Raw genomic sequence first — 6,204 nt, 5'->3', positions numbered from 1 at the left:
CGAGTGAGAGAAGATGGTGATAGAAAGTGGAAAACATCCCCACCCCTTCAATTGTCTGCACAGCCGCTGTCCTTCTGAAGTCTGTTGGAGTAGAAGGCTGAGGCCGTGTCAGGTCTAAGTGAATGGAGTAATGCATGCGGCTGATTCGTCATTTCTGCTGAAGTTGTGGTGAATTCATTAGTGGTCAGTTTAAACGAGAGCACCCAGCTGAACTGAATCAGTGTGGCTCTGGGTGTGGAGGACCCACTTGAGGATTGTTGTCTGAAGGGCATTAAAGAAGAGTGAGAGGGGACAGCTGCGTGCTGCTGACTTGCAGCTGCAGATTGCACACTGCTGAGAAGCTCTCTTGAGGCTGCTTTTCCTTGATATAATCTTGGATGTTCTCATCAAAAGAGGACCTCATGTCCTCCCCGTGCCTGGGAATGCTACTGTTCTCTTTGGGGAGAGCTCTGGTCTTCAGCTTTATCTTGAGCATCACTTCCGGGCTCCAGAACAGACAGATTCCGCAGCCTTCTGGCACAGATCCTTCAGTTGTTGGGTGCAGACTCTCTAACTTTCACCACTGGCCCTTGAGCCTTTTTGGTGCAGATCCCCCTTGATACAGACTCACAGGACACATTGCACAGGCTCTGGGACTTCGGCTGGACTTGTTCAGGACATTGCCATGGGATCCTGGCCCTTGGGCGGGATCCTTTAGGTCTCTAGTGTGTGGAAAGACATCCTGTGCTCTTTTGCATCAGACTTTGCGGTGAGTATTATAAGATAATCCTATTTATTTATGTGTCCTGTATTAAATCTATTTCCTTGCAAATCATGACTACAACAGTAATCTAGTGAAGAGTGGTGGTCTTTGTGCTATGTATTTGCCATCTCTGCACTAAATTAGTATTATTTTTGAAGCAGTAACTTAAATATTTCTGGTCTTTCTTTTATAACAAGATGTATTTAAATCAGTGTAGTTTTGTGTCCAGAGAAAGGCGGTAAATCACAAAACCCAAAACTGTATATAATAACAATTCGGATTTTGTAAGGGTGTACCAAAAACTGTTTTGTGTTAAAGCTAACTGGTTCTGTGTTGTTCAGATGGCACAGTTTTGGTCTTATGGTGATAAAAATTAAAATGATAGATTCCGAGAGACCATGTGTTCTCTACCTCAGTAGAAGTGTGAGTAGAATGGTCCCTAAAAAGGAAACACAGAAGCAGGTCCAGCAGTGTTTGAGCTTCAGATCCATTTAAATACCTACTTCAAAAGTCTCTTTAAATGTAAGCCTACTGCTCAATTTTTCTCAAATTCTCAGCTTATTTTCAGAATCTTTGTGATTTTTCCTAAGGTCATAGCCATTTAGATATTCATGAGTATTCATATTTAATGGTTCAGCAGAGTTTGAATTAGTATAAAAAGTGATTCAATTGAGAAAAACCATCATGTTAAAACAGATTAAATATATATATGACAGGAATAATGAAAATTTTATATTTATGTAGAATATTTAAGTAGATATTAGTGGTGAGTTATAAATGTTACCTTTAAGGATTACATTATCCTTGAATGTAAGAGACCTTGCAATTGAGGGTTTACTGTATGCTGGACATTGAACTGAATAACATCTATTATCACTTACATTTGTCATTAATCCTCATAACAACTCTGTGAAAGAGATTTTATTATTATTATGCCATTTTGTTGATATAGAAAATAGGAACCACAGAATTTTAAGTAACATACTCAAAGTTACATTGCTAGCAGGTGCTGGAGCTTGGATTTGAATTCACATTTGGCTCTGCTAAATACTATCCTTGTGTTCTTGAACAGGGTTTTTTTTTTTTTTTAAACTGGGCCTGTTCCTCTATCTGAAAAATTAAGATATCAGTAATTTAGGTTATAAATGAGGATAATTGTAAGTATCCTGAAATTTGCTGGTAAGCATAGTACAAGAACTGTAAATGAGAGCCATTATGACCTGTGATTCCTGGATGCTCACAAATTCCCTGCAAAGTGGCTACTGTCCTCATTGCTAGATACTGAGTAACTGACCATTATCTCATCAATTAAGTAATTAATTCATTAATTAATGTGAGATTATGCTTTCTTAGAACTTACTTATTCAGAAATTATCCTGTATAGAACTCTTTAAGATGACTCTTTAATAGCAATGTACTATCCCGAAGATGCTTCTAGTCAGCTACCCAGAGTCTTGTATTCTCTTCCAGAATAGAGTCAACTTTGAGCGCTGCTTCCCATTTCTGAGCTGAAGTTCTCCTGGGAGGAGACATACTTGAGGAATGATGAGAACCTGTAGTCTGTTTGCCTTCCCATGGAATCTGTATTCTCTCATTGCATCCATCTGGACCACCAGAAAATTGTATCTCTAATATTTTTCCATTTAGCCTTTTGCAGAATCATCTTCCTGGTATTTTTATGTGGCTTTCCTTTCAGGTTCTAGGGAAGAACACTTTGACAATCTTTAGAACTCTATCATTGCATTTGTTACAAAACTTCTGAGAACACTTAGAATCCCATTTATAAAGTCTTATGCTAAACGATTTTCGGGAAAAGCTTGTGCTTTGTGCTAAGGAACTCGTAAATTTTCTTCTGTAATACTAAGAATTCTATAATCATTTATCTCACATTTTTCAACAGGAAGCTCAAAATCAAATTTGAAGTTACAATGCAGTAACCATTTGAGATTATTAAACTATTGGTATTATCATAATAGGCTGATAGAAAACAAAGATATTTGAAAACTATGAAGATACTACACCTTAGTGAAGGCCTTCCTCAACATAAACTTGTATTTTGCAGCAATTTTATATTTATAGAAAAAGTTTTTAAAAATCATATGACTTGCATAGTAAGACCTTGCATGGTGTGCTGGGGAGTACTTCCTATTACTATCCATGTGGTACTTCCTATTATTTCACAACGCACTATTCCACTGGGTATTCACTGCCCGATGAAATTGTTCACTATGTCACAGGGTAGTTGCATACACAATAACTATATATAAGTTCACACTTTCATCAGTTACACTGTTACCTTGTATATTAGTCATACTGCATGAGGTTCATACAGTTACATTGTTAGCTTACACTGTATGCTTCACACTCCTGAGCAGTGTAGTTGCTAACACTGCATGTAGCTCATGTTACCATGCTGTTCATTAATTCACACTGTGGGATTCACACTTCCATGGTGTGTAGCAAATCATACTGGGGTAGTTCACACTCCTCCTCAACATCGTGGTCTCACAGAGCTCAGTTCAGTAACACCTGGTTTAGACTATTACATGTGAGGGTTCAATCACAGATACTGCTCTTTAAAAAATAGGCGGTAAGAAAAAGAGAGCTTTTCCAAACTCATGCCTCTAAGGGACCAGGGACAGAAGAGTTATTTTTAGTACTTGCATTGTTTCACTGCCAAGTCTATATGTCAAGGGTTCAGGCTGTAACTCGGTTCTGTGAATGCCTCGGAGAGTCTGGTGTGGGAGACTGAGGGCATCTCGTTTCAGGGGGGCCCAGCAGAGACTGCCACTGAGAACTGGAGTGAGAAGCGGGAAGAATCATTATTCATGGATTTGAATAATGAGTTGTACCCACAAGCTCTTAGAGTAATTTCCCAACGCACAGTAGGAACTGGCTCTGGCTGTGTAAACTGTATAAACCATGGCCACGGTTTTATACTGTCCCACCCAAATAGTGGTTTTTATGCACTGGGGGATGGATTTTGGGAATAGATGAATAAAATTTGTGAATGGGGAATCAAATAGGAAGTAAAGATAGCACGATCTGTGAATTGTATTAGTCAGTGCTATACATCTATTTATGGAATGTGGGGCAAGCAACACCTAAAGCACCCTACAGCTCCTGGGAGGAGTGGGGTATACAAAAAACACAGGGTGATGCTGGCCAAGCCCAGTGGGCTAAGCAATCAAGCTCAGGGAAGTGGAGGAGGTACTTGTTCCCACCTCTGTCTTCAAGGGGAAAAATTATGTTTTCCTTCAACAGTCCTGACCTCTACCCTTGTTCTTCTCTTGGCCCCCAGGAAACCGAGTAAACCATCTTGTTGTTTGAAAATTGTTGGAGCAGATCATTTGGGGAATCTTTGTTTTCTATATCCATGCAGGTCAGGAACACTGTGTAAGTACCTATCTTTTGCTGCTCAGAGTTCTCTCAGGAAGCTGTAGCAAGGCACCCCATTGTTGCTGCACAGCTAACCCCATTTCCCAGGCCAGTTTTCATATCTTCATCTGCATAAGTCCTTTGCACCTCAACAAATGACAGCTTGGGTGGAAAGATGACTGTCATGTGTTAACCTTGAAAGCCTTAATATTTTCTATTGCTTACTGTAGTTTTAATTTTGATTTTTTTGTAATGATTTGTATATTATGAACAAACTTTTGTCTTATTGATTTGTGGGTAAAGGGTTGGGGAGTATGGACACATTTCCGGTTTTGATTCCCACATTATTCCCAGTGTCAGGTGTAACGAGTCAAGCCCATACATAATGGCAGTTGAAGGAAATAAATGAGTTGTGCAAACTCTCATTTTCTCTCTAGACCTGGCTGTCTTTCATTTCTGTAGGGTTCTCTGTAAAGTTCACTTAGAATCAGTCCCTGGACCAAGATTTTCAACTCCAGTGATGTGACCCGCACATCATAGGACTAGCACTGATCAGAAAGCTCGATGCATCCAAGAAAAATCTACATATTTCCATTCCTTCTCTCCCAAAATCTCACTTACAGCTTTGGGCTTGTGAGCTTTTGTTTTTCTTTCCATCTCCGCAGAGCCCTTATCTGCACAAAGCTTAGCCCAGGTCTATGAAGAGGTCCTCACGATGGAAGCTTCATTGCATTTCCTGCTCTTTATTTGCTGCTGCAGAACAACCTCAAGCCTGCCTTCTCGAACACACCTACATTTTTGCTGTGCTGCAGAAATTTCAGGAAGGACCCAGACTGCAGTGGGGGGCAGGAAGAATCCATGCTGGCCACATCCTCCCCTCACCCCAGCTACGTTGAAGACCTAGGAGAGCTTCGAACTTGTGTTAAGCATTGTTCAGTGGAAAGGACTTTGCTTTCAGACTTTAAGAGAGCAGTGGCTGTATGGAGGAGGAGCAGGGCAAGTTTATAAATGGTAAGGCAAAAGGACTGCTTTATGTTTCTTCAGATAATGCTTTTCCTGTTTTGGGAGGGGGTTTGTTTGTTTGTTGTTGTTTGTTTGTTTTTTAGATGAGAAAAACACATTTTCTCCCAATCCCTGAGTTTATTATTTTTTTTAAGGCTTTATTGCTTTGTTTTGACACGCTGTTTTCTTCACAGTTTACTCTGAATCCTTCCTGGGTTCCTACCTCTGCCACTTGAAGAGATAGAGGGGGAGTGGGAGGAGGAGGCCTGGTGGCTCGGGCCATCTGCTGGAAGGCAAGGAGGCAAAGAGCTCAGAGACCCTTCTGAAACACAGCAACGTGGCTGCAATCCAAATCAAAGGTGCTTATAAAAAGAATTCCCTCTTTTGGGTTTATGTATCTTTTCCCTCTCAGCTCTAGGTCCTGCTGTCTTCCTGCTGTCATGAGAGAAGGACCTACAGGCTTATTCTGCTTTGAATGGCAAAAGCTTTAAATCGTAGCATCTTTTCCTGCTCAGCTTGCTGGTGCCAGCTCTGTGTGTAACTCTGTAACTTGGCCAAGAACTGTTTCCTACAGTTTTACCTTTCTGTTTTACTTTCTTTTCAAAAATACAGTCTTTGTTTCCTTCTCTGTAAAAGTAATAGACAATTCTTACCAGGAAATCATTATAGAAATGGTAAAGGGGTGATGCACCCCAGACCCCCACCTATGGGTAAACATTGCAAACATGTTGACATTTCCTTTGGAACTTGTTTCTAACATCTACAGAGTTAGAGGATTCCTGACCTACATTCATTAGTGGTAGTTTCTTATTCATTGGATATTGAGAATTCCCTTAGGAGAGTTTCTTTTTGGATATAAGTGCTTTGAGGGAAAGAGGAAAAACATTGGACATAGACGAGGAAGAACTACAGCAACCTATGTAATAGTATTTCATCTTTGTGAGCTCCCAGAGTGGCATTTGTTTACCGCGTTTCACTTTCAGAGTTATCTATTAATTAGTGATGAGTCAGCAACTACCTAGGGCTAACAGCTCATCTCTGAGAGATGAAACTCTTCAGTGGCTTCAGGTGCGCTTCTGAAT

General features: G+C 40.3%; 1 long non-coding RNA gene across 1 annotated transcript; it reads left to right on the top strand.

Moving 5' to 3' along the window:
• Nucleotides 1-386: 386 nt before the first annotated feature.
• On the top strand, nt 387-5,738 carry LOC134474082 (uncharacterized). Its single transcript, XR_010044685.1, has 5 exons — nt 387-748; nt 2,213-2,364; nt 4,044-4,138; nt 4,880-5,131; nt 5,535-5,738. It is a non-coding gene; the product is annotated as an uncharacterized LOC134474082 (long non-coding RNA).
• Nucleotides 5,739-6,204: the final 466 nt, after the last annotated feature.

The sequence above is a fragment of the Cavia porcellus genome, unplaced genomic scaffold (genome assembly GCF_034190915.1).
Source record: "Cavia porcellus strain 051 isolate PalLab524CR breed Dunkin Hartley unplaced genomic scaffold, mCavPor4.1 scaffold_30, whole genome shotgun sequence".
In the NCBI taxonomy this organism is placed as follows: Eukaryota; Metazoa; Chordata; class Mammalia; order Rodentia; family Caviidae; genus Cavia; species Cavia porcellus.
Note: the sequence above shows the minus strand (reverse complement) of the source record. Positions and strands in the feature narration are given on the sequence as shown.